We start from the raw sequence: 27623 nt of genomic DNA on the forward strand, positions 1-27623 counted from the left end.
AAGGCCCTGTTTCAATGTTTAGAGGCTTCCAAAATCTGTTTTTAACTTAGAAGAGGAGTAAAATTTTTAACTAGGAAGCTTATTGTTCTTGGGGTAAGATTAGGATTTTAATCTCTTTCTGTCTATGTTTTCATTTCTTTTTCCTTATTTGGGCTCCATTTAACTATGCTATAACATCTAAACTTGGCTAGGACTATGTTAACCTTTGCAAATCCCTTGGAATGTCTAGGGCTACTGGATGATAAACTCATCCCTTGAAAATGGGTGACCCCCTATAAGTTTCGGTGCTGTACTATCTCTTTAAGTCTCTCCATGAAAATAGTAGGATTTTTTTCTAAAGGCTTACTAAAAAAAATTTTTTTAGACATTTTGTTTACCTGTTAGATATCTGTTTTGGGGAGTTGTCTGTGCTCCAAATAGATTATTAGGTTTGTTTCTATTCTGTATTATTGGGACATGGTTAAGATAAATCTCTTTTAAAAGTGTTTTTAAGATGGCTCTCTATTTTAAAGTTTAGCTAAGTGCCTCTTTAGATAAGGTTAGACATCTGGCATAAATTTTGAAATATTACAATACATGAATTTGGATCTCTCGGAAATCTCCCTGAATTTGTTTTCGTCTATATTAAGTTTGAGAGGTTCCCTTCAATCTTTCTTTCTAGTAGGTAATTTTTAAAGGCATGCTTTGATGATAGTAGTGTGGCTAGATATGAAACTAAGATATCTTTTATTGATTATTGTAATTTCTCAGCATATAGACTAACTGATCCATCCTAACAACTCAAAAAGAACCCTCAATCTCTTTCTGAGTGAAGGTCTCAAAATATCTCTATATCTCAGAATATTATTCTTTAAATAGGTGTCTCTTAATTGTCTTTAAAAACTATGATTGAGGTTACTTCCCAGTGTAGGGAGTAGTATATAAGTCTTACCATATTTTTTTATGGATAATAGGTCCGGTGAGAGAAATTGTATAATACCAATGAATTTCCAACAAAGTTTGCAACTTTTATTGTTCAAAACTAATGTACAACTTTAATTTAGAGAACACCAGTCCTAATAAAATGTTCTCCTAAATCCCATAAATAGCCAACAAATAGAATATGCAAGAATCAGCAGTGTCTTTGAATCAATCAACTTTAGTTTCCAAGGAGAAGTGTCAAATTGGAGTTTAAGTCAGCATTTTAAAATATTTATTGTTTAATAAAGGATGTGAATTTATTCACTAAAATTAATCCTTGTCTTAAACATTAAGAATCACTAGACAAAGACCTTACTTAATGGAAATAAACTTAACATTTTAATAGGTTTTTATCATGTCAAAATATGGACAAAATCTTGGCTTATATTAGTATAATAAAATCAGGGGAAGAAGTCTGAAATATTCTAGAATTAATCAGTTCAAATTATTATAGTCAGTTCAGTTATACATAAATTTGTTTCTCAATTATGTTAACTTTCTATATCATCTGTCTAGATAATGATATAATGATTGCCTTACTTAGGAAAATTCTTTTATCATTAAGGTCTAGAATATAAAGATCTTGTTTTACCCAAAGATGATTTTTATCTTCTTCTTAGGACTGCCAATGTGTGCTTCCTCTCTGTGGGACGTATCTTCTTTTCCTTTTTTTTTTTTTTTTTTTTTTGAATTTTTTCTTTTGGTTATATTTTTGAACAATTTCTGTAAATCTTAGAATCTAAACAAATTATTATACCTTGATAAGAAGAAGTATCTCAATGAAAATATAGTTAAGGGCTGGGGATGTGGCTCAAGCGGTAGCGCGGCCCGGGTTCGATCCTCAGCACCACATACCAACAAAGATGTTGTGTCCGCCGAGAACTAAAAAATAAATATTAAAAATTCTCTCTCTCTCTCTCTCTCTCTCTCTCTCTGCTCTCTCACTCTCTCTAAAAAAAAGAAAATATAGTTAAAACTCTTAGACATTTTTGTTGACAGAATAATATTTATCATCTTATAAAAGTTTGTACAATAATTTGAGAATTAGAGATTACTTGATGGTTGTATTATCTCTTGAAAGAAAAAAATTATAGTAAAATACATTTATCTCAAATATCTGTAATGATAAAAGGCATAGCATCAGATAAATGCATATATAAGAAATATAAATTAGGTGTTTTCTGTTGAAGGAAAATGATTAGAAGCAAATAGATATACATTAATTAAACAATTAGACATATATGTTAATTGTTCTATGAATTAAAGACTATAGATTATCCAATAACTGAAAAAATATGCATTAAGAATAAAGGTATAACTTACTATTATACAACCATGGAATTTTAAAATAAGCCCCATCAAACCATGTGTCTCTTAAAAGTATTTGGATCCATTTATTTTACCTCGGATTAGTAGTGCACTTTTTTATGTATGTGACGTCAGGCAATGTGGTTAAAGTAAAATCCTTGTGTATACATTTATTTATTTTTTTGTAATATAATCACAAATGAGGAGAATAAGGATTTCTCAGTTGTCACAGGAATATCGTGAGAAAATTGTCTTAGGTTGAGGCTTTTGTTCCTGCCATGAGTAAAATGCATCCTCCTAATCTCCAAAATTAAACTCAAACTACAAAGAAGCATATGATACTTCTCATCAATGTAACATTATTTAGTAACACAACCATAGCGAGAAAAAGGAAGGATTTAAAGGAATCTGTTGAGGGATACAAAATCAAGTTATTTAGCTTTGAGAGCAAGTCAGGCTTAGGGCTGCAAGGTAGAAGCCTATGAAATTAGATTTTGCCTGAAAAAGATACCTTTTGTTAGTATTTATGGCCATTCTTAAAAATGCAGGCTCTGTGTAACTTTGGCAGTAGAAGTGTGGGAAGCAGGAAGTATAGGTTAGTGGCAGGGAGGCAGGTCTAGAAGACCTGTCTGAGTGACAGTGGAACGACCAATGGGAAGCCTGAGATATGCAGGAGGCAGGATCAGGAAGCCAGGCTCCTCAGTTACCAGGGTGATGGAAGAGCATGGAGCTGGTGGGCGTGGCCATTGCAACCAGCCTCCTGGTTCCCATTGTCTGGGGAAGAGGCTCCCAGAGCTTCCCCAGTGGGTTGCACTCCTTTGATTTGTCCACATTCCCACCCCGGGAAGGATCCTATGGATGGGCAGTGGCTTGCCTTTTGTATTTTCCCTTCGCAGTGCATGGGCACTTTAAAACTGTTTTTTTTTTTTTTTTAAGAAATATCTTTATTTTGTTTTTATGTGGTGCTGAGAATTGAACCCAGTGCCTCACGCATGCTAGGTGAGCACACTACCACTTAAGCCACATCTCCGGCCCCTAAAAGTGGGTTTTAATGGTACATGCCAGCATTACTTTCAGATCTTAAGGCAGTCTGCGATTGGCATCTAAGTCAGGGTGTTTAAGGGTCAAAAGTACTGCTGGGGGTGGGTGGGGGGGGGGGAATCTAGTCACAGACCCTATAGGGAACAGTGGCTAGAGTCTTGTAGGACAAGAATGCAGTGAAGAGGTGCAATATAAATTGTTTCAGCACCTTTAAAAAACAGCAGAAAACCAAAATTTGCCTCTCTAGAAGTAGAAAATCCCTCATATCAAGTCTCACCATGAAATTTTTTTCCTTTTTCCTCTCACTTTGCAAACACTGATTCCTAGCATATGAATTCCCCCCTGCCAAAATATTTATCTAATATTTTGAAATATAAAAAATTCACCAAAAAATCCACAAAAATGCTTTTCCCGTGGGAGAGGACTGAACTTAGCAACGTATCCTGTTAATCCCCTCAATAATTGTTTACATTTATTTGTGATCTCTAAAATTGCAAAAATAAAACTTTTTATCTTTCTAAAGATGAAAAATTCTCAGATATTATGAGTTTAACATCACAAATTTTTCTTTTAATTCACTTATTTTCTACAATTCAGCCCACAATACTGAAATCCTAAGTGCACTTAACTTCTGGAGAGAAATTCTAAACCCACTAAATTTCTAAAATTCACACTGGAGTGCCTGTTTAGGTGTCATTTGTCACAACACATGACTAAATCAGTCAGGGTCACTCAGGGTGATCTGGGCTGGCATGAAATAATTACACAGAGACAGAGAAATACCTTTTTCTTTGGGTTCTATAACAGCTCCTCTGACCTAGCTCCCACAAAGGAGGCAAGCCAGGCAAGAAAGAGAGCACGCCTGGAACCCAGGTTTTATTGGGGGAGGCTATACCATGGACATTCTATCCCCAAAAGGGCAAAGGGGTTGGATTACAAAGGAATAGATGAGTGTAACTCAGCCCCAGCAGGTGACACCTACTCCTGGAGCCACACCATGTTATCTGAGCTGGGATAACACCCAAGTTACTGCGACCTGCCACTATCCTGCTAGATTAAAGGCAGTAATTGTTCAGAACCCTGGTGCATCAGGACTTAAAGGGATCTTAATCGAGGGAAGCTCCTTACTGTTCTTCATTGCCCATTTCTTCATTTGATATCATGAAAAGATGAACACTCAAATGGAAGTTGTATTATCATAACCCCAATCTGCCTCTTCTTGAACAGTGAATCAAAGTCATGAGGGATCCCATGGACCACCCATGTTTCTTTGAAGGCAACTAAGTATAAACTGATATTCAGCACAACATCTTTTATTCATGGGGTTTTAGCATCCTTCCTTGTTATATGAATAGCTGTTGCTTTGTCAGGCTGATTTCACCTTAATTTTTTTTCCTTATCTTTATCAAGTATCACAAAATAATCTTTAAATAGGTGGGTGTTATATTCTTTTCTAGGCTGGTTTTCCCATATCAATGGATTAAAAGTTCAGTAGTGATTCTTTTGCATATGTGTATCACATATTTCAATTGAAAATATTCCATAGCATGTTCAAGTTTTATAAATTGTTCTTATATTGTGGCATCCAATGGTATTATACAATATGAAAGTAATAAAGAAATTGTGCCAAAAATGCATGCTGAACTTTTTCTTAATGTAATAGTTACCACAACTTCATAGTTAGTTATAGATTTGTAGAAATAGTGTTAGAAGCTGATTGTGGTGGTGCATACCTGTAATATCAGGGGCTACAGAGGCTGAGGCAGGATGATCACAAGTTCAAAGCCAGCCTCAGAAGTTTAGTGAGGCCTAAGCACCTTAGGGAGATCTTGTCTCAAAATTTTAAAAAAATTTAAAACCATCTAGGCATATAGCTCAGTGGCAATGCACCCTTGGGTTCCAACTCTAATACTGAAAAAAAAAAAAAAGAAAGAAAGAATAGTTTTGTTTGATGTTATTGTAGTTTAAGCCTGTTATCTCCCTGTAATGATAGTGTTCATCAATTTAGTATGGGAAAGCATACATTCTTTTTTCTATAGGCATTAGGCTGAATAATAGGGATATCATTATTATTTTAAACACATGTACATTACAGAAAAATGGAAATTACAGATACACAGAAGAAAGTAAAAAATATATAGATTATGGATAATTCTTATTTAATTTTTATAAATTTTGTATTTTGCAATTGTATGTAAAATTTATAGTCGTGAAAACATTAAGTATGCTGAGAGGCTATTTTTGTATTGATTTTCATTGAGTATCACTAAGTCTTTGGCTTTCTAGTCTTATAAAATCAAAATTTCCAATTGCCAAAGTAATAGGGCCTATTGCTCCTTGTATTAATATGTTAATATGATTTGTAATTCTCTAGAGTTGTTCCAGTCTGTGACATGTGGGACTTGACAAGTTAAGGTACCAGGGAACAAGAATAGCTTATTTGAGGAAAGACCAGTATTTCTTTGCAAATAGCTGATATTAGATAGAATCACCTTTATTTAACATGTAGGTGTAAGATGAGCCCACTGTTAAAAATACAGAATCCATCCTAGTATTGGAGGCATCAATTTATATGACACACAGATATGTTGGACAGAATAAGATAAAGCCACAGGCAAGTGTCTCTATGGGACTCTAAAAGCTTCCTGATGAACCCATTTGATAACCTCTCCTCTTTCTTCATAAGGTTGGTCACCAAGGTGTTGAGGGAGCAGAAATGTCATAATCTGGTCCATGGACCCCCAATATATCTGTCATTTACTGTCTGGGCTTTGCTTGTGAGGATTATAATGACCTTGACCGGTATCTTCTCCACCTATAAGAAGATGAAGACGGCGAGAGTCTTGGGATGCGGTAAGGGGCATGAATCAAATGTTTAAGGGGGACAAGAATATACTGGATAAGAAAATATGCTGTTATATTTTGAATCTGGACTGTCCCCCAAAAATCATGTGTTAAAGGCTTGGTCACCAGCCTGTGGTGCTATCAGGAGGTCGTGGTACCATAAGGAAGCAGGGTAAAAAGATGATAGATCACCAGGTTGCCCTTGAAGGGCATTATAGTACTGCAATGAGGTGAACAGCTTTGGTGCAGCCCACTCTACCTGCCACAACATTTTGCCTTACCACAGAACCAAAGAGACAGGACCTAGTGGCCATGGACTAAAACCTCTGAAATCATAAGCCAAAATGAATATTTCCTCTTTAAGTTGATTAGCACATGTATTTTGTCACAGTATGGAAAACTGACTAATGCATAAGTCTTCCCTGAAACACCTGTCTGAAAAGTTGCATGGCTTAAGGCTGTGAGAACATGCTTTCTTTCCTTTTTACTGGTGATCCAGAATTTTTAGATGGGAATCATTGTCACTAGAAAATATTGTTTGCCTTTATCTCCCCATGAATTACCCAAAAGCAAAACCAAATTTAAACAAAACCCCTCCCACTATTGTAATCTGCGGCCAATAGCAATCTCTCAAACTGGGTCCTCCCAGCCTAAACTGGATTCTGGAACATCACTTGGAATAATGTCTGGTTTGTTTGTTTGTTGTAGTTTTTGTCTTGAGTACTGGGGATTGAACCCATGAGCACTCTACCAGTGAACTACATCCCCAGATTTTAATTTTTTTTAATTTATTTTGAGACAGGGTCTTGCTGAGTTGCCTAGCCAGGCCTGAGACTTGTGATAATTCTGCTGTAGCTTCCCAAGTAGCTGGAGTTACAGATGTGCTCCACCATGCCTGCCTCATGCCTATATTCTTGAAAGTTATATAAATAACACCTATTCCTTTAGTTATGCATTCATTCAACGCATACTTATTTATCTTCCAATATGTACCAAGAAGTATTCTAAGCACATGTAATTGTGCTAAAAAAAAAAGTTTACTTAGAAAGGATTCTTGTCTTGAGAGGGAAGTGACCCAAGACCCTTTAACTATAATATTTTAGGATTCTATTTAAGGTAATCCCATGTTGATCTGTTTTACAAACCACATCCCCTTGAACTTTATTTATTTATTTGGAAAAATTAATATTTTTTGTTATTTTGCTTAATCATGAGTTTCCTACTTTACATTCCCTTAGTAAAATTGAAACTGTGTGTGCATTTATGTGCAATTAGAAAAACATCTTTTGAAAAGTTTTAATCAATTTGTCATAATTGCACATATTTATGTGGTACAGTTTAATAATTTGATACATATCACAATATATAATGATCAAACCAGAGTAAATAGCATATCGATCTCATTAAATATTTAAAAATTTAAGAGATCTCTATGTAATCCCACCCAGTGAATGATTCCCTTCCACAAATTTCCCTGAGAGAAAGCTTTACAGTGAAATTACCAGTGAGCTGTCAGTCATCTAGGTTTGCTATCTGGAAAAGGAGAAAAGAAAGTGGTAGCACATGTGGCCTAGCGATGAACAGAGTACAGGCGAGCTTGAAGAAAGGAAAAGAGGTGAGGCAGACATTGATGGTTACAGAAATAGCTGAGTCCTTGGTGAGGCTGCTAGAGATTGAAGGAGGTTCCCTAGATTTCGGGAAGTTGCTTCACTTACAGGGATGCCTGTGTGGCTGGAGCAGAATGAGAAGCGGGGCGGGTAGGAGATAAGGTCAGAGAGGGAGGCAGGGGCTAGGTCATGCAGGGTCTTGTAAGCCTTGGTAAGGAATTTGCATTTTATTCTAAATTTGGTGAGAAAGGAGTGAATGATTTGTATTCATGCATTTATTTGTTCTTTTACAATCTCACAATTCTATCAGGACAGTTCTCTAGGCATTCTCCCTGCTTTATCCCTTTCTACCTTACTCCAGGAAAACTAAACTACTCCTATTCCCATGAAAACAATGGGGAGAAGAAGTATGTCGTGTTTTCTTACACTTCTGTGCAGATCTAGTTCCCTATTCCTACAATTCCTTCCTCCTTGTCCTTTGTCCACCTGGTAAAATGCCCTTTTTGATGTCACACTGGATTCACCCATCACCTCCTCTGGAAGTTTTCCTTCACTTTCTCTGATCAGTCTGGGTGTTTTGTAAGTATCTCCTTTATCTTTGGAAGTTAAAATTGGAATTTATGTGAAGTCCTTGAAGTCCAGGGAAATATCTGCTTCACATTCAAATCCACAGCATCTAGCATTGGATGTGGCTAAATTAATCCACTTAAATGTTGTTGAACACTTCTAAAACAAAAACTGATATTTTTAGAGCACATGTTTTCTAAAATATAGCTACTTTATCTTAGCTGATACCACAAGCCACATTTTTTTTTCATTTTTCTGCATATGTTTTGCAACTGTTTTATCCTGCTGGAATCATACGGAAATAATGTAACCCAAATTAATTATTCCCTGAAAGTACTATGGAGTCTTTTCTAGAGTTATCAAAGATGACTGCTAATATCTACGTTTAAAAGTTACAGGTCATTGGGGCTGGGGTTGTTGCTCAGTGGTAGAGCACTTGCCTAGCACGTGCAAGGCCCTGGGTTCAATCCTCAGCAACACGTAAAAATAAATAAATGAAATAAAGGTATTATGTCCAACTACAACTAAATATATATATTTTAAAGTTACAGGTAAAATCATTTGTGCCATAATGTGCAGAAATTGGGGGCGTTAGCCCATCAGGGTGGCACATGCCTGCAATCCCAGTGACTTGGGAGGCCAAGGCAGGAGGATTGCAATTTCAAACCGAGCCTCAGCAACTTTGCAAGGCCCTAAGCAACTTAGTGAGACCATGTCTTTAAATTATAAAAGAGGGCTGTGGATATGGCTCAGTGGTCAAATGCCCCTGGGTTCAATCCCTGGTACAAAAAGAAAATTCAGGGCCTTGTCTAAGTAGGCACATAGCTATAAAATGTAGAACTTATAAGAGTAACTGAAGAATGTTAGTGGAACAGGGAGCTAGAAGCCAACAGCAATGACCATGATGAGTCTTTGGTAGGAATGTCTAGTGAGTAGGAACAGAATCTCTGGAGCCCCACTACCTGTGTTCGAGTCCTGCCCCCTTACTTACAAGCATTCACTCAACCATTGTGATATTTTCTGAGGAAACTCTCAGTTTTCCTAACTGTAAAATAGTAATGATAATAATAGTGTCTAGTTTGCAGGACTTTCATTAGGCTTCAATTACCAAATCATGCAAAAACACTTGATGCCTAAAACATACTCAATAAATATAACCTCTGATGATAAGGACAAAATGATTATGGTATGTCTGACTCTTGCCTAGTAATCAATAAAAAATAGAGCTAATATGCATGCAAGTAAACAACTGAAACCAAAAGGCCAGGGTGATCTCTGAGCATCACAGTTATTGACCCTCAAGTCCCCCACTCAACAGACTCATTTATTTATTTGACAAATATGGAGCACCTGATAAGGTTCAGCACTAACGATCAAATAGAGTGGAAGGTAATAATGTGTCAAAGGAAAGAGCCAGATGATAGGTCACACTCTGATGTTCTCCCCCTTAGTTTAAGATGTGCCAAGGAGCCTCTTTGACGGTCCATAGTTTCTCCAAGTACTAATGAATGGCTGGAGTGGCAGTGGTGCCAGGTGATAAGAGGTAAGAGTAAGATCAAAAGCCTTAATTGCAGGAAAAGAGGGAGTTCTGAGTAGAGCAGAGTTATGAGTGAATGAGTGAGTTTCCTGGGTCACACTGGGTTGACCAGAAATACCATATTCTTTGTGCATGTTGCTTAATGCACTTAAGAGACCTGGATGATCCCAAGTGGTAAGTTGTTGGGTACAAGAATGGAAAGGGTGGTTTTCTTAGGTTCCCAACAAAATAAGGTTTTGATATTCCTAAATAATGATTGCATATAAAGTAAGAGGCAAGGAGTCTGGAAGCAAGCCCAAGTTATTATTCAAACTAGCAGGGACAATGAAGGTATAAGAAGGATGTCTAAATTGGATCATGAATCATGGGACCCTGTGGACAGCGAAGGCCTGCCTCTGACAGGTAGAGGCACCATGAAAACTGAGGGTGAGATGGAAGTGAGAAAGAAAAGACAGGAAGATGATGGTTCAAAATGCCAACTGTGCTGACAGCTTTATCCTCACTCCCAATATGCCTTTGTGTAAGACTAAAACACTTGAAGACAGGGAGCAGAGTGACGTGAATGGGCAGAGTTGACCCTCAATCTTCTGAGAAAACATTACATATGAAGCAAGAAAAACAAGCATAAACACACACACACACACACACACACACACACACACACACACACACAAATATCACAGGAGCTCAGCCTCACCAGATGTCCCACAAAGCAGTTCATCCTAGTGCAACTAGGCCATCTGTTTCAAGGCAGCCCAGGGGAAGGAAGGTCTGACTGCTGGGTTGGTTGGGAAAGCTTCTTTGAAGGTAGGTATCTGAGTTGGGGCTTGAAACACTGGTAGACTTTCCTGGGAAGGAATAACTCATGGAGACAGGTTTTGAGATAACTTAAATCCAAACTTTGAAGTGTTTTATTCATTGCCAGGTGTAAGGGAGGAGCCCATATAGAAGATACCTTTTCCTGAGTATTAATCAAATCCCAGGGTTCTAGTTTGCATGTCTGATATATGACCACCAGGTGGCAGGACCAACTTAGAAATTGCTTATCTCAGCTGCGGCATTCCTTTGACTACAGCTCCCTCACAAATCAGGAACCTCTTGATTAATATTGCAAGGACCAGGTTCAGCTCTCAAGAAGGTTTGCAAAATCCTGATCTCCAAGATTGTAGAGGATGTAGTTGCACCTGTATTATTTCTGGAGAAGACTGAAGACTCTGATGGTACTCAAAGCATCAACATAGACTCTGAAGTTCCTTAGGTGGGGAGAGCCCACAGAGCCCATGGGATGCATGTGGAAGATTGAAGAAAGTAGTAGAGCCTTTAAATCAAAGTGTTTTGTGTATTTGGAGCATTGTATAACCTCCTAGAAATCAGTCTCCTAGGGTACCATTATCACTGGGCATTCACCATATATATGGTGTCTGGTTAGCACAGCAGGCAGCAGTGGCATTACCAGCCCCCTATATCCTTAGGATCATAGAATGTGAGATCTGGACAAGGTCTCGTGGATTGGAGTCCTATCTTTCTGTAGTGGATGCTGTCATGCATGGTCCAAATCTCCTTTGAGGACTAAAGTACATGTTCCCCTAGCTGCTAGAGGTGCTGCTTAGACAGCTCTTTGGGAATTTCCATTCATCTAAGAAGCTGCATTGTCCAAGTCTGCCATCCCCAAGTGTGTGTTAGTCAGCTTCATCACTGTGACCAAAATACCCAACAAGAATAACTTAGAGGAGGAAAAGTTAATTTTGCCTGATATATGACTGATATATGAGATTATAATTCTAAAAAGAGATTATAATTCTAAAAAGAATAGAATTAAAAAACATGCTGAACATTAAGTGAGCAATTCCCAAGGGTAGAGGTTTGTCTGTCTTCTTTCTGACTATATCCCTATGGTCCCCATGTAGTAGGCACTTAATAGTATGTTAAATAATGAAATAAACAAATATCAATCCTTAGATTGCAGATATAAATAGATATTTCCTCGAATATCTCCAATAGGAAGTTACTGAGACTAGGTTATACTTCTTGATGTCTCTGGTTAGAGATTTGCTTTTAAAAATTCCATAGCAGTCCTCAAAGGAAACATTTCCTCAGTTGCGATTAGGAAAGACAGGAAGCTTTGGGATGGCTTGACCAGTGCTCTGCTTGCCTTTGGATGCCTAGATTATATTGACTTCATAAAATTGTCCAAATGAGAACAGATACCCAAATCATCTTCATGAACCCTGACTAGAAGGACACAAATAACAGACTGTATCTGCACTGCTGAGGGCCTGATTGAATCTTAGTCAGTGCAGAAAGCATTCCTCTGACTCTTAACACATATTGACCTTGCTGACACACTCAGCACTGCCAATTTTTTAAGATTCTGGTACAGCTACAAAAGAGAATAACCTATTAAAAACAAAGACTGAACTAGTGCATACTTGCTGCAATCAGTAATGTTCAATTTTGAGTACTGTGATTTTTATCAGAGGCATGATCCTGAGCAAGTTACTTAGTTTGTCTGCCTCTGTTTCCTCATCTGTAAAACAGATATGAAAATAATAGTATCTTCTTGAAAGTTGTGCTGTGAGGATTAAATGAGTAAATAAATGTATCGTGTATAGAATAGTGCCCACCATGCAGTACTTTATAAGACTTAAATTCTGCATTTACATGGGGAATTTCATTTTGTCACGTTCCAAAGAGAATTATGTATCCAAGGAATCTGCAGAGTCCTGGATGCCCTTTGCTTTAGGATTATCTGGTTCTATGGCTAATGTTTGTATAACTGCCAAGTATATGGCAAGCTGAAGTTTACAGTTGAAAAATGAAGCAGATGCCCTATCTTTTTGCTACAGTGAGGTTACCGGTAAGCTGTGTTTGATTATAGATGTGAGGGCAAAAGCAGAGGGCATTTCTACTTTTAGACCGTTTCTTAAATTCTATAAGCACCACTGGAGAAAATTCCAATCTTAGCCCCAGCTAACTCCTTCGGAGCTCTTATGGCAAGAGAAAAGTGTGGAAATTCCACACAACCTGAATACCCCTTGAGCAGTTTCTAGATGTAAGGAGATATAAGCAACCAACTAGGGGTTGGTGGTGTAGCTCCATGGTGAAGCATTTGCCTCGCATGTGCAAGGCTCTGCATTTGATCCCCAGCACTGCAAACAAACAAACAAAACACCCAATAACATAACCAGAAGTCCTTTGCAAGGTGTACTTCCACAGAATCTTACTGAAATAGTTCCAAGCCAATTGCCTACTAGTTAAGATGAAATCTGGCTTTATGTACTTCTTAAGTTTTCTACAATGGTAATCTGATTGCTTAGAAAAATGGGATGTTCCATTGAGAGTCTATCCTTGGATAGAAATATCCATCCTATTTGTTCTTCTGCTTTCTTGGGATAGAAAATCTAGCTTATGGAGTAATGGGATTATTCTAGTTAAGCATTTCAGGGTTAGGAATTTTAGTGCTTAAAGTTCCTGAGGGAGCTACATGTAATATTAGGATTTCGGTGGACAATGTTTATACAGGACCTGAAATCTCTACTTCAAACACAATGTCCAAAAGGGTGATACCTCTTTTCTCAAAATGGGAAAGTGAACAATGTCAAGCATAACAAGTACACTGGGGCGCTAGACAACCTCCTCATTTCTAAGCAGATTCCTATTCAACATGCCACAGGAGGAGAAAAGAAATGAGAAATAGTAACTACTTACCATCTATGGGCTTCTATTATTTGCCATAAAATATGATAGACTATGTGAATTATCCCCAGGACAGGGGGATATTATTGTCATTTCAATTGGACAGGTGAGGAATCGGAGCTCCAAAGAAAGTTATTTGCCCTACGTCACATAGCTGGATAGACACAGCCAGAATCTGAACAAGGTTTGGTTTCAATATCTACGTATTTTCCATTATACCAAAGCAATCCCATTGTCTTTATCAGTTGAAGAGTGAAAAGGGCTGCCATCAAAGAGAACACATGAGAAATGAAAAGGCAAGGCGTCTTTTGGTCCTATATTAGATGCTCAGAAGAGCCTCAGTTTTCACAATTACAGCTGTAAAATGAGGTATCTGGAATAGCCCCTTTTGGCTTTAACACTCTTTGCCCATCTCCCCCCATCCCACTACTTTCCAAACTCAGAGAGAAGTGATCAATACACAAGAACACCAGCTGTAGTAGCATGGTGAAGTGGTTATGTGTACAAGTTCAAGTGCCAAACCATCTGGTACTAACTAGCTGTAGGCCGTAGGGAAAGTGACTTAATCTCTCTGTGCCTCAGTTTCCTCATCTGCAAAGTGAGCATAGGACCATAAGGAACAAATGAGAATTTTTATAATACGCTCTGGAATGGCTTGACTTTTAAGACTCAGAAAATGTTAGCTATTACAAGACCTTGCAGGAGCTCCAGCCTTGAGTCTAGGATTATAAATAACTCCCAAGTCCTACCTTTAGAAACTTCTTCCTTTCAGAGATAGTAGTGGTTCTCAAAGTGTTGTTCTTAAAACTCTTACATCAGAATCTTTATTGAAAAATGCATATTTCTTGGTCCCCTACTTCTGGACCTATTTAGTTAGAACCTCTGAGCATTTGGCCAAATAATCTGCAAATCTGCATTTTCTTTCTTTTTTATTATTGGTACTGGAAATTGAACCCAGGAGGCCTTAACCACTGAGCCACATCCCAAGCCCTCTTTTTATATTTTATTTAGAGACAGGGTCTCACTGCATTGCTTAGAGACTTGCTAAATTGCTGAGGCTAGCTTTGAACTCAAGATCCTCCTGCCTCAGCCACCTGAGCCTCTGGGATTACAGGCATGTGCCACCATGCCCAACATACATAATCTGCATTTTCAACATACCCACTGAAATTTGAGAACCATGCTTTGCCATTTTCGTAGCCTAATATAGGGTCCTTCTAATAAACCTGGTGTTGAAGCCTTTCTTGCTAATATTTAACTTCAGGAAATCTACCTAAGACCTTCCTAATTAAGAAATCAGCTCTTTAATAATCGGTGTGTATAAGAATACTTGACAGACCCACCTTAAATTGGCTGGCTCTAATAGAGTTCTTAGAATGGGCATATAACCAAGAGCTGAGAGTTGGTAGCACTGGAGGTCTGACAGTGTTCTTTACAATAATCAACATGTCATAGAAATGACCAGAACATTTGTACCTTTCTTTGCAAAAGTTTTCAACAGTTGCTTAGAATTCTCCCTTAGAGGAAGTCATCTGTGATTTCAGTGGGGATCATGACTTTCCAACATTTGCTTCTGAATATACCCCACCAGACTGGGTTCAAATCAGACATTGGGATCTTGTTGGGAGAAAAATCACTGAAAAATATCTCTTAGTATTTCAATAAGAAACAGTATTTGATATATTTACTTTGAAAAAAAAAAGACTCCAATTCTAGTGCTCTTCTCAGTAGTTCTATGATCCTTAGGGAAAACTGGTTTGTTCTGTGATTCTCTAGTTAGTTCTTAAGCCCTGAAGTTGTTTCAAGCATGCTACCATCTCTGGGGTCTTTAGAGCAGGCTTAACTTCTCCAGGCCTAGTTGTCAGCTGTCCAAACCCCAGGGAATCTCAGAAGTAAACATTTTTCGCACTGAGTCAAAGGGACCTGCATTATTCAATTGATGGGCTTCTCACATATCTAGGTTCTTGGAGACTTACATAATTTATTTTTCCTGAAGGTTCTTATTTAGTTTTTGACACTATAAAAATTAACATTAAAATTTTTTTTGACAATTCTTTATTTTGAATATTCTCTACTACTTAGTAGTTAAAAACCAATGAATGATTCTAAGAGTCTGCATCATTTTTACTATGATTACTTTTAACATTGGCCACATATGGAACTTTAATAAGCACATGTACTGCCAAAGCATAAAGGACACAATCTTGGTTTCTAGAATTTAGAGTACAACAAATTACATTTACCTGCTTAACTTGCCACTTCTCCAGGTGAGCTGTGCTGACCTTTGAGATATGATTCATATACTATTACAATTCCCATATTTGCAGTCTACATTTCAGTGTTTTTTTTAATTTTCACATAGTTTTACAAACATTAGAACAATCCATTTTAGAACATTTTCAACAATCCATAAAGAAATCCCACCTGCATTAGCAGTCATTATTCACTCTTCTTGCCCACTGGCCATTAGCAGTGATTACTAATCTGTTTTCTGTTTCTATAGATTGGCTTCTTCTGGGCATTTCATATGAATAGGATCTTATATATGATTATTTGTGACCAGTTTCATTCATTAAGCATAATATTTTCAAGGTTCATTTATGTTGCATAATATGTCAGTATGTCATTTCTTCTTATGGCTGAATAATACTTGATTGTATGCTTCTACCATACTTTATTCACTCGACAGTTGATGAATGGGTTGTTTCTACCTTTCAATATTATGAATAATGTTGCTATAAACATCTCAGTACAAGTTTTTTGCAGACATAAGCTTTCATTATCCTTGGGTATACACCTAGTACTAGAATTGCTGTTGGACTGTATTATTCTAAGTATAACATTTTTTCATATTTGTAATTTTTTGTAGTTGAAATAGATGGACAGCATGCCTTTAATTTATTTGTTTCAATTTATATGGTGCTGAGGATTGAACCCAGTGCCTCACACTTGCTAGGCAAGTGCTCTGCCACTGAGCTACAGCCCTAGCCACTAGGTGTAACTTTTTGAGGAACCGCCAGACTGTCTTCTAATGTGGCTGAATGATTTTATACTCTTACCTGCAATATATTAGGCTTCAGATTTCTTCATTTCCTCACCGATGCTTGTTTTGATCTATCTGTTTTAATTATAGCCATTCTAGTGGGTGTAAAATTGTATGTCATTGTGGTTTGATTTGTATTTTCCTAATGATAATAACATTAGATATCTTTTCTTGTGCCTATTGACCATTTTGTTGGAAAATTATTGATTCAGATCCTTTGTCCATTTCTGTCTTTTCATTATTGACTTGTGAGTATCTATATGTTCTGGATGTTACACCATTGCCAGAGGGGCAAGGGGGAGGGGGGAAAAAGGGAAGAGAATTGAACAACAGCAGAGGAGGTAGAGAGGGAAGATGGGAGGGGAGGGGAGGGGAGGGGGGATAGTAGGGGATAGGAAAGGTAGCAGAATACAACAGTCACTAATATGCCATTATGTAATAATGTGAGTATGTAACAGTTATGATTCTGCAATCTGTATTTGGGGGTAAAAATGGGAGTTCAAAACCTAATTGAGTCTAATGTATGAAAGACGATATATCATGAGCTCTGTAATGTTTTGAACAATCAATTAAAAAAAAGAAAAAAAAGAAGAACAAAATTGAAGAGCTTGTTTTTTCCGATTTCAAAGTTACAATCAGGACACTGTTGTAGTGGTATAATGATAGATATAAATTGATGGAATAAAATTGAATGTAAAGAAATGAACTCTCATATTTATAGTCCAGTGATTTTTGACAAGGGTGTGAAACAATTCAATTGAGAAAGAATAGTCTCTTCAACAGAAAGTGCAGGAACAGCCAGGAGCAGTGATGCATGCCTGCAATCTCAGTGGCTCAGGAGGCTGAGGCAGAAGGATCACAAGTTCAAAGCCAGTTTCAGCAATAGCGAGGTGCTAAGCAACTCATACTGTCTCTAAATAAAATACAAAATAGGACTGGTGATATGACTCAGTGGTCAAGAGCCCCGAGTTTAATCCCTAGTACCCCCCAAAAAAGTGCAACAACAGCTGGATATCTACATACAATCAAATGAAGTTGGACATCTGTCTCATACTGTATACAACTATTAACTCAAAATGCAAAAAGACCTAAATGTAAGCACTAACCTTATAAAATATTAGAAGAAAACATAGTTTCTTAGACCTGAAACTGAAAGCACACAGATCAAAAGAAAAAATAATGGATATATTGGACTTCATCAAAATGAAGATAGTTTTATGTTTCACAGGAAGCTATTAAGAAAGTGAAAATAAAATCCAAGGAGTGAGGGAAGCTGTATACAAACCATATATCTAATGAAAGACTTGTATCTAAAATATATAGAGGACACATACAACTTAATGATAAAAGATAAATAACCCAACTGAAAAGGGAACAAAATATTTCCATAGATATTTCTCTAAAGAAGATTTATAGATGGTCTACAGGTACATGAAAAGATGTTTAATATTAGTCACTGGGAAATATAAATACAAATCACAACGTGTTTTTACAAGTGTTACTAAGGATGTGGAGAAATCAAACACTCATATATTTCTGGTGGGAAAAAACCTAGTACAGCCACTTTGCAAAACAGTCTAGTAGTCCTTCAAAAATTGAAACCTAAGGCCTGGGGTTATGGCTCAGTGGCAGAACGCTCACCTAGCACATGCAAGGTGCTAGATTCAATCCTCAGTGTCACATAAAAATAAATAAATAAAATAAAGGTATTGTGTCCAACTACACCTAATTTTTTTTTAATTGGAAAGGTATTTTAATAGGAAAGGTAGCAGAATACAACAGTCACTAATATGCCATTATGGAAAAATGTGAATGTGTAACCGATGTGATTCTGTAATTTGTATTTGGGGTAAAAATGGGAGTTCATAACCCACTTGAGTCAAATGTATGAAAGATGATATGTCATGAGCTTTGTAATGTTTTGAACAACCAATAAAAAATAAATAAATAAAATAAAATTAGTTCGCTAAAAAAAAGAAAGAAAAATAAATTGAAACCTAAAATTACTATTTAACCCAACAATTACACTCCTATGTATACACCCAAGAAAAATGAAAGCCCATGTCCACTCAAAAACTTGCATTATGTTTTCAAGGTCCCATCTATGTTGTAGAATATATCAGTACATTATTTTTATTTGTTTATTTTTTATGTGGTGCTGAGGATCGAACCCAGGGCCTCACATGTGCAAAGCAAGCACTCTACCACTAAGCTACAATTCCAGCCCATATATCAGTACATTATGACAAGTGAAAGAAGCCAGTAACAAAAGAATAACTATTGTTATGGTTCCACTTATATGAAATGTTCGGTAAAGGCAAATCTATAGAGGCAGAAATTATAATGATAATGGCCTAGGATTGGAGGGGGTTAAAGGATACAAGATTTCTTCATGGGGTTATAACATGGTCTAAAATTAATTATCCTGATGGTTGTCCATTCTGTACATGTAGTAAAACCATTGAATTGTACACTTTAAATGGGTGGTTTTTATGGTACTTGAATTATATCTCAATGTAGCTTTTACAATCTAGATGAACAAGGCATGCCCCAAACCAGTCATGGCTAGTAATACTAGGACTTGTCAGGGCTGCGATATATTATATTTTTTTAATTGTATACTCTACAACCCCAGGAAACACCATTATATGGGTCACAATGTAAAAGACATCCTCTTAAAGTTGTACAGCATACAATATACATGGCCTTAAGCTTCAGTTGGTTCTTAGAAAAATTCTAAGATTAGCCAACTGTGGTGGCACATGCCTGTAATCCCAGCGGCTTGGGAGGCAGAGACTGGAGGATCGCAAGTTCAAAGCCAGCCTCAGCAGCAGCTAAGCAACTCGGTGAGACCCTGTCTCTAATAAAATACAAAATTGTTCTGGGGATGTGGCTCAGTGGTTGAGTGCCCCTTAGTTCAATCCCTGGTACTGCCCCCCCCCCTAAAAAATTCTAAGATGTATCATTATGGGTTACCAATACCTATTCCCCCAAACACAAATGGAAGCTAGTTTTCAAATAAGTGGCATAGAGAATCATTTTCCTTACACAGCTCTTTAACTTAGCATTCAGGCAACCATTGTGCTTCACATCTTTTATTCCTGTTACCCTAGTTGGGAATATTTTTGACTTTCCATTTAAATAATGTCTAATTAACATAGAATTAAAGAATATTTTATAAGGAATTAGAACTTCCCATAATCCCACATCCTGATTTTTTTCTCTAGACCCCCTTTCAATCTTTATTCTTATATACAGACACTTTTTACATAATTGTAATTGTAGTGTATACACAGCTTGATGCCACTTTTTTCCTTAATATTATTTCATAAACACTGATATTTTTGTTCCATAGTCTTTGCATTTATTGTTTTAATGAATGTATAAATTCTTCCCAATTAATATACCAAAATGCACTTGATACCTGAATGTAAGAAAAGTAATGTAATTATGCAAAAGCTACAATTTGGAAATGCCTCCATGTAAAGAATCTGCTTTATTTTATTTTTCCTCCCAAAGTTCTTATCACCTATGCATCCAAATTCCCAATAAATATTTTCAAACAAATAAATTTTGGTGCTGGGGATATAGCTCAGTTGGTAGAGTGCTTGCTTCACATGCACAAGGCCCTTGGTTCAATACTCAGCACCACAATTAATTAATTAATTAATTTAGAATTACTCTATTAGAGTTAATTCCTAGCAGTGAGTTAAAGGGCATAAAAATTGTTTTCTGAGCAAGTTATTATAGCAGGATTTTTTCACATATATCCTGGCCAAATGGACCTTCAACCAGAATCATTATCATGTGATTCTGGAGGTAGTACTTGGGTTTTTAACCTCTGTGACCCACATTCAGCACCTGATTTCATATGTAATGCCCACACTAAAATTGTCTAGTTAGAGGAAGGAAGGACTGTTTCCCCATTTAACATGAAAGTTTGAACTAAGGCCAGGCTGAGAAGAGATGTATTATATGTTCTTTGGAAAACAGATTTTTCATGGCAGTGGGCCCAGAAAAACTCACAGGCATCCCAAGTATCACTAATCCAATTATTTGGGGGGACTGGCAATTCATTTGGACTCAGTAGATTTTCTTGGCGCAATGGACCTTAGTACCTACTTGAATACATGAGCATAGATCTACTCTTTGGAGGAAAATGGTGATCTATCTGCAGAAAGACACAGCCTCCTACCCCATAATGCAATCCCTCTGTAACACTTGCCATGTTGTCAAGAAGATGCAGGGACTCTGTGAGATCTGGAGATAGTCTTGAGGTGACAGTAGGATTAGAGAAAAAAAGCAAAGCACGGCCAGGCCACATTGAGCCATTCCTGTGTGCCATGCCACTCACCACTCAGCACAACCCTATGGGGTAGCTACTATTCTTATACCATTTTGAAAAAAAAAAAGAAACTGAGGAACAGAGAGATAAAGTTACTTGTTTAAGATCACAGAGTAAGTACAAGGACAGGAATTGAAACCCAGGTTTGACTGACTTCAAAGTTGACCTTATTCTATGTAGTAATCATTGAGAGACCATAGTAATGGTAGTTCGGAGACCTTGAGCATTTTCTTTTTTCTCTTGGGGCCTTAGTCTCCCCAACTCTAAAATAAGAGAGTTGGACTAGCTGATCTCAGTGACCTTTTTGGTATCTCATTCCATTTGATTATCAAAACATACAGGGAGAGAAATTGAGCAAATATTATTGTCTCTTTTACACATAAACAAATGGGAGTTTAGAGAGGTTGATGTTTTATGCATAATTGCATAGCTACTTTCTGAGAAAGTCAGATTGAACCCAGGTTTCTGAACTAGAGTGGAACTTCAGAGGCCACCTGGCCAATATAATATCACACTATTTATTCTCTTCATTATGGGAAAAATGCCCCAGCCCCATCAACTGCAGTTCACATTAATAAAATGTTTACACAATATAGTGTGACTAGAAACCTTTGCATATTTTCTCTGAATCTGAGTATCCCATCAGTTGTTTGTTCTTGTTCCAGGGATGGTATGACTCATTAACTAACACTTTTTCTGAGGGATCTTGATGGGAAGAAGTTATGGCTAAAATACAGTAAGAACCCACCATGCCTATTAGGTCCCGGGCATGATTTCTGCCTTTCCCAGTTTTCTTTGATAATCAGAATCTCTGGAGAACATGTTAAAAACACATATTCCTACAAGTTATTGAGAAGCACAGCTTTGGAGTAAGAATATGAAACAAGTGCTCACATACAAGAGAGTCTCACAATGAGCTGCTGATTCTTCAATGGTGAGAGTGATCAGTTGGTTTTTGACTAGCATGCATTCTGATTGATTGGGACCTATGCCATTCCAGTTGGAAGCTATTCTGAATACCAGCAAGTAAGGTAGGGATCAAATATACCCATTTGACATAAGAAGAACTAAGGTCCAGAGAGGCTCAAGAGCCTGCCCCAGGGTACACAGATATGAAACAGATAGCAGGGAAAGGGTCGTGCTCATTTTCCTATAACCACAATAAGTGCCAAAGGGAACAGGCCATGGGACATATATCTGTCAGAGTTCTCCACAGAAACAGAACCATAGGAAATATATAAATTAATAGATTTAAACCTAATCAATAAATGGGCAAAACACTGAAGAGGTACCTCACAGAAGAAGAAATGCAAATGGCCAAAATTATATGAAAAAAAATGTTCAATATCTCTAGCAATTACAGAAATGCCAGTTAAAACTGCACTGAAATTTCATCTCAGAATGACAATTATCAAGAATAAAAGTAACAATAAATGTTGTAAAGGATGTGGAGGAAAAAGTTTCACTCATACATTGCTGGTGGACTGCAAATTGGTGCAACTACTCTGGAAAGCAGTATGGAGATTCTTGAGTAAACTTGGATTAAAACCACCATTTGACACACTTTTCCCACTCCTTAGCATATAAAACCAGCATTCTATAGTGACACAGCCACAACATTATTTATAACAGCTCAATTCACAATAGATAAGCTATGGAACCACCTAAGTGCCCTTTAACAGATGAATAGATAAAGAAAATGTAGTATGATACACAATGGGATATTACTCAGCCAGAAAAAAGAATGAAATTATGGCATTTGCTGGTTAAATGGATGGAACTGGAGACTATCCTGCTAAGTGAAATAAGCTAATCACCCCTAAAAAAAGGCTGAATGCAGATGCTAACACACAATAAGAGGTGGTGAGAGAAGAATAGAAGTTCATTGAATTATATGAAGGGGGATGAAGGGAAGGGAGGGGGAATGGGAATAGAAAAGACAACAGAATAAATCAGAAACCTTCCTATGTTCATATATGAATATATGACCAGTGAAACTCCACATCATGTATAATTACAAGAATGGGATTCTAATTAGAATACATTATACTCTATGTTTGTATAATATGTCAAAATACACTCTACCCTCATTTATATCTAAAAAGAACAAATAAAAATTAAGAGAAGGACTGAAATGTATGTAGCTCAGTGGTAGAGCACTTGCCTAGCATGTGTGAGGCACTGGGTTTGATCTTCAGCACCATGTTAAAAAAAATAAAGGGGGCCGGGGCTGTGGCTCAGTGGCAGAGCGCTTGCCTAGCATGTGTGAGGCACTGGGTTTGATCTTCAGCACCATGTTAAAAAAAATAAAGGGGGCCGGGGCTGTGGCTCAGTGGCAGAGCGCTTGCCTAGCATGTGTGAGGCACTGGGTTCGATCCCCGGTACCACATGAAAATAAACAAATGAAATAAAGGTATTGTGTTTATCTACAACTAAAAAAATTTTTTAAAAAATGTACTTGGTTGGGCTGGGGATGTGGCTCAAGTGGTAGCGCGCTCTCCTGGCATGCGTGCGGCCCGGGTTCGATCCTCAGCACCACATACCAACAAAGATATTGTGTCCGCCGAGAACTAAAAATAAATATTAAAAATTTAAAAAAAAATGTACTTGGATATTGTAAATGTTCAGGCACAAAATTACTGTGCTTCATCTTCTATGACTTTTTTAGAGTACATATTATTTCAATAATAAACTTATATTCCCTATTTGTTTTGTTACAACACTTTAATAAAAATATAATGTTATGATTAGAACATTGTTTCTTTCATAGCCATATACTTGTTTTGACAACTAGGATCTTTTATTTCCTAGAAGATTTAAAATTAAAATTCTTTTATCTTTTTAAGCAAAACATATGCATACATGCATTTCATACATACTTTTTAAACAAAAACTAATTTTATTTTACAGTTTTCCTACATAAGGGGAAAATGAAATTATGGTAATTTAACAGACTATTTTTATCCATCATAAACATACTGGTAGACATAAACATGTTTATTAAATGAAATGCATCCTTAAAAAAGAAAAAGAGAAGCCTGTATGTAAATGAAGTTGTGGCTTTAATTCGTCAGAATTTATTCTGACTTGCACCAAACCACAGAAAATCTTTTCAAGTCTAGTTAGTGTAATTTAAATGGACATTCTAGAGTCCATTCCTCAATTCCATCACAAGAACTACACTTTCTACTTTCAAAGGAATGAGGATCAGGAAGAAAGTTGTCACGTCAGCTAATTTTCAATGAATATCAAGTCTCTTGGGGTCTAGGAACAAATACTGCCATTAATTAGTGTTGAAGTACAAGAATTTCTTTCTCTCCTCTCTCACTCCCCACTTTGCCCTGGCAATTACCTGGGGGAAGGCAGTCCATCTCTCTGTAAAGGACAGTTGACTTTGCATCTTAATTTCCTTTCTAAACCACAGAGTGGTCATTGCTGTGAACTTCAGCCAAGATGGCGTGTTTGAAGAAGGAAGCAGAGAAATCTGAGCCTTCCATGGTGCTGTTGGTGTTCTCACTGTGCTGGCAGCAGAGGATCTGTCTGAAGGTGGTACTCATCTCCTTGTCTTGGTAGGAGTACATGGTGGGGTTCATGTTGAATTCAGCAAGGAGGAGGAAAAGGCCAGAACATCACACTATGGACAACACACATATAGTAGTAACCAGACCAATCCAGGAGTCCAGCAGGTGATAAAAGCACCAAGCTTAATGACCACAGTTTCAATAGATTCATCATGGTGTCCTGATTCTGCCAGGGTCCAGAACTGTGCTGATACATTCTCATAGTCTTCTGGGGAACATACCCAAAGATGTAAGCAAAGATAACCACCATTACCACAAAGATCACCAAAATGAAAATGGCCCAGAAGACTAAGTAAGAGTCATTATAGAGGGGTGCCATGTTGGAACAATTTTTGAAATCACAGATGCACACTGGGCATAGCACCCATAACAATGTCCATAGACCAGATGACTACAATGACACCATAACCTGCCAGTTGCTCATCTGTAGATGGAGCTGCATGCAGAAAACTGTAATGGGTTCATTGACTAAAATAGCCAGTAAGTTGGCCACAGATGCTATCAGGATGGTGTCAATGAGGCTTTGATGGAGGAGCCATGTGGTAATGGTATTAAGACCTGTGTTAAAATTACATGGAAGTAGACCAACCAAGCAAAGAAATCTGCAGCAGCCAAATTAACCATTAAAGTAATAAATAGGAAATGGAAGCAGCAATTGATGTAGATTACCACCATGATGAGTAAGTTGGCCAACATGATGAAGACACAAACCAGCTTTCTGACTGTGTTCTATTCTGTGGCAACATACTGTCCACTCTGGTTATAGAAGAAGGCGATAGACTCATTGTGGAAACACCATGGTTGATTCATGGCTATGAACTGGAACTGTGAAATTATATGGAGTAGAAGTAGATGCAGCAGCCATGATAGCTCTGTGGTTGTGGGAAGTGATCATGCTTCAGCATTATAGTGCCACACACAGGAACCAATTCTGTAGGTTCATTATTCATTTTTTTTCTGTAGTTGCTAACCAGATCAGAGTTATACTAGAAGAAACTGTGGACCCCCTACTTGAAGGAATTTCAAACAAACTTCAGGTCAAATGGAAACTCCATGTCAGAGGGGGGCCTTACATGTCTCGTTTTCTACTGTCCTCCAGTATATGGTGGAAGCTCAACAATTAATTGGGTGGCTCGCCTAAGTCCCTGTCTTCTGCTTTTGACCATTTATTTTTCTTGGTTTTGGGAAGTGAACCCAAGGCTTTGTTCATAGTAGGCAAGTGCTCTACTACTGAGCCATGTTCCCAGCCCCATTTAACCACTTTTTCTATACACCTGGGAATTGAATCCAGGATCTCTCACATACTAGAAAATTCATCTACTACTGAACTATAGCCTAAATCCCCATTTTAAATATTTTTAAGTGTATAGGTCAGTGGCAGTAAGTATGTTCACATTGTTGTTCAACCATCACCATCACATGTCTCCAAAAATTTTTCATCATTCTAAACTGAAACCTGTACCCATTAAACAATAAGTCTCCAATTCCTATCCTCCCAACCTCTGGTAACTACTCTTCTACTTTCTATTTCTATGACTTTAATGACTAGGTATTTCATATAAGAAGAATCATGATATTTGTCCTTTTGTGTCTGGCTTATTTCACTTAAAATAATGTCTTCAAGGTTCGTTATTCATTTTTTTTTTAGTTGTAAATGGACACAATATCTTTATTTTATTTTTTTTTTTATTTTTATGTGGTGCCAGGGATCGAACCCAGTGCCTCACACATGTTAGGCAAGCACGCTATCATTAAGCCACAACCCCAGGCTTAATGTTCATTTTTAATATGCAAAATAAAATAAAAATAAGACATCTATACTGACAGGGAAATCTGTCCAAGACATAGTAAGCAAAGAAAAAATGCAAATTTATATGTATATTATGCTATAAATTATATATAAAACAATGAGTGACTTGGAAAGTATGGGGTAAGAGGGAGATTTATTTTTTATTGTGTATATTTTTGTATGATTTAAATCTTGGTCAACCTATATATGTATGTACATATGTGTGTATTTTCCATTTAATAGTTTTTCAGTGCCCATATTCTTTGTCCTTGTATTTTGACTCCTAGGTATTTATAGTCAGGAAATAACTGGACAAACACTTAAAGATATACAAGGCTATTTCCTGAAGCATTATTCATAATGGTGAAAACTTGGAATCTGTATAATGTTCAGCAATAGTACACTGACAAAATAAATTATGATATGCCCATTAAGTGGAATTGGCCCCATATATGGCAGGCCTCATATATGAAGTATAAATTTATGCATTTATTAAAATGGAAAGATGTTACAAAGTATTATAAACTGAAAAAAGAAAATGACAAAACAGTATGTCTAGGATGATCCCATGTTCATATATATGCATCCCTATATAAAGATGTAAATCTATAAGGACACACACACCAAAATATTAACAGTGATTATCATTGGGTGGTAAAAGTTTGAGTGGTTTAAATTATTTTTCTGTTAATATATCTTTATTTTCCAATTTTTTCTTAGTCTATGCTATTTGTGTGTGTGTGTATGTGTGTGTGTAAGTGAGTCTCTAAGACAATTATTATTGTTGGGGGCTGGGGATGTGGCTCAAGCGGTAGCGCGCTCGCCTGGCATGCGTGCGGCCCGGGTTCGATTCTCAGCACCACATACAAAGATGTTGTGTCCACCAATAACTAAAAAATAAATATTTAAAAAAATTCTCTCTCTCTCTTTCTCTCTCTCCCTCTCTCACTCTCTCTTTAAAAAAAAAATTATTATTTTTGGTACTGGGATGAACTCTGGGCACTCGACCACTGAGCCACATCCCCAGCCTTATTTTGTATTGTTTAATTAGAGACGGGGTCTTACTGAGTTGCTTAGCACCTCACTGTTGCTAAGGTTGGCTTTGAACTCGTGATTCTCCTGTCTCAGCCTCCACAACCACTGGGATTACAGGCATGAGCCACCACGCCTGGCTCTAAGACAATTATAATGACAACAATTTTTTTTATATCCTTAAGCACTGGAAATGTACTAAAATGTTAATGATAAGTTGTCTTTGTGAGGTGGCACTAGGGATTGATTTTCTTTATTTTACTTTTGTGTCTT

General features: G+C 37.1%; 1 pseudogene across 1 annotated transcript; it reads right to left on the reverse strand.

Moving 5' to 3' along the window:
* Positions 1–24361: 24361 nt before the first annotated feature.
* On the reverse strand, positions 24362–25394 carry LOC308639852 (lysophosphatidic acid receptor 1-like; annotated as a pseudogene). The gene has a single exon. The product of its transcript is annotated as a lysophosphatidic acid receptor 1-like (transcript).
* Between the last annotated feature and the right edge of the window lie 2229 nt (positions 25395–27623).

The sequence above is a fragment of the Spermophilus citellus genome, assembly GCF_964194105.1.
Source record: "Spermophilus citellus genome assembly, chromosome: X".
NCBI lineage: Eukaryota > Metazoa > Chordata > Mammalia > Rodentia > Sciuridae > Spermophilus > Spermophilus citellus.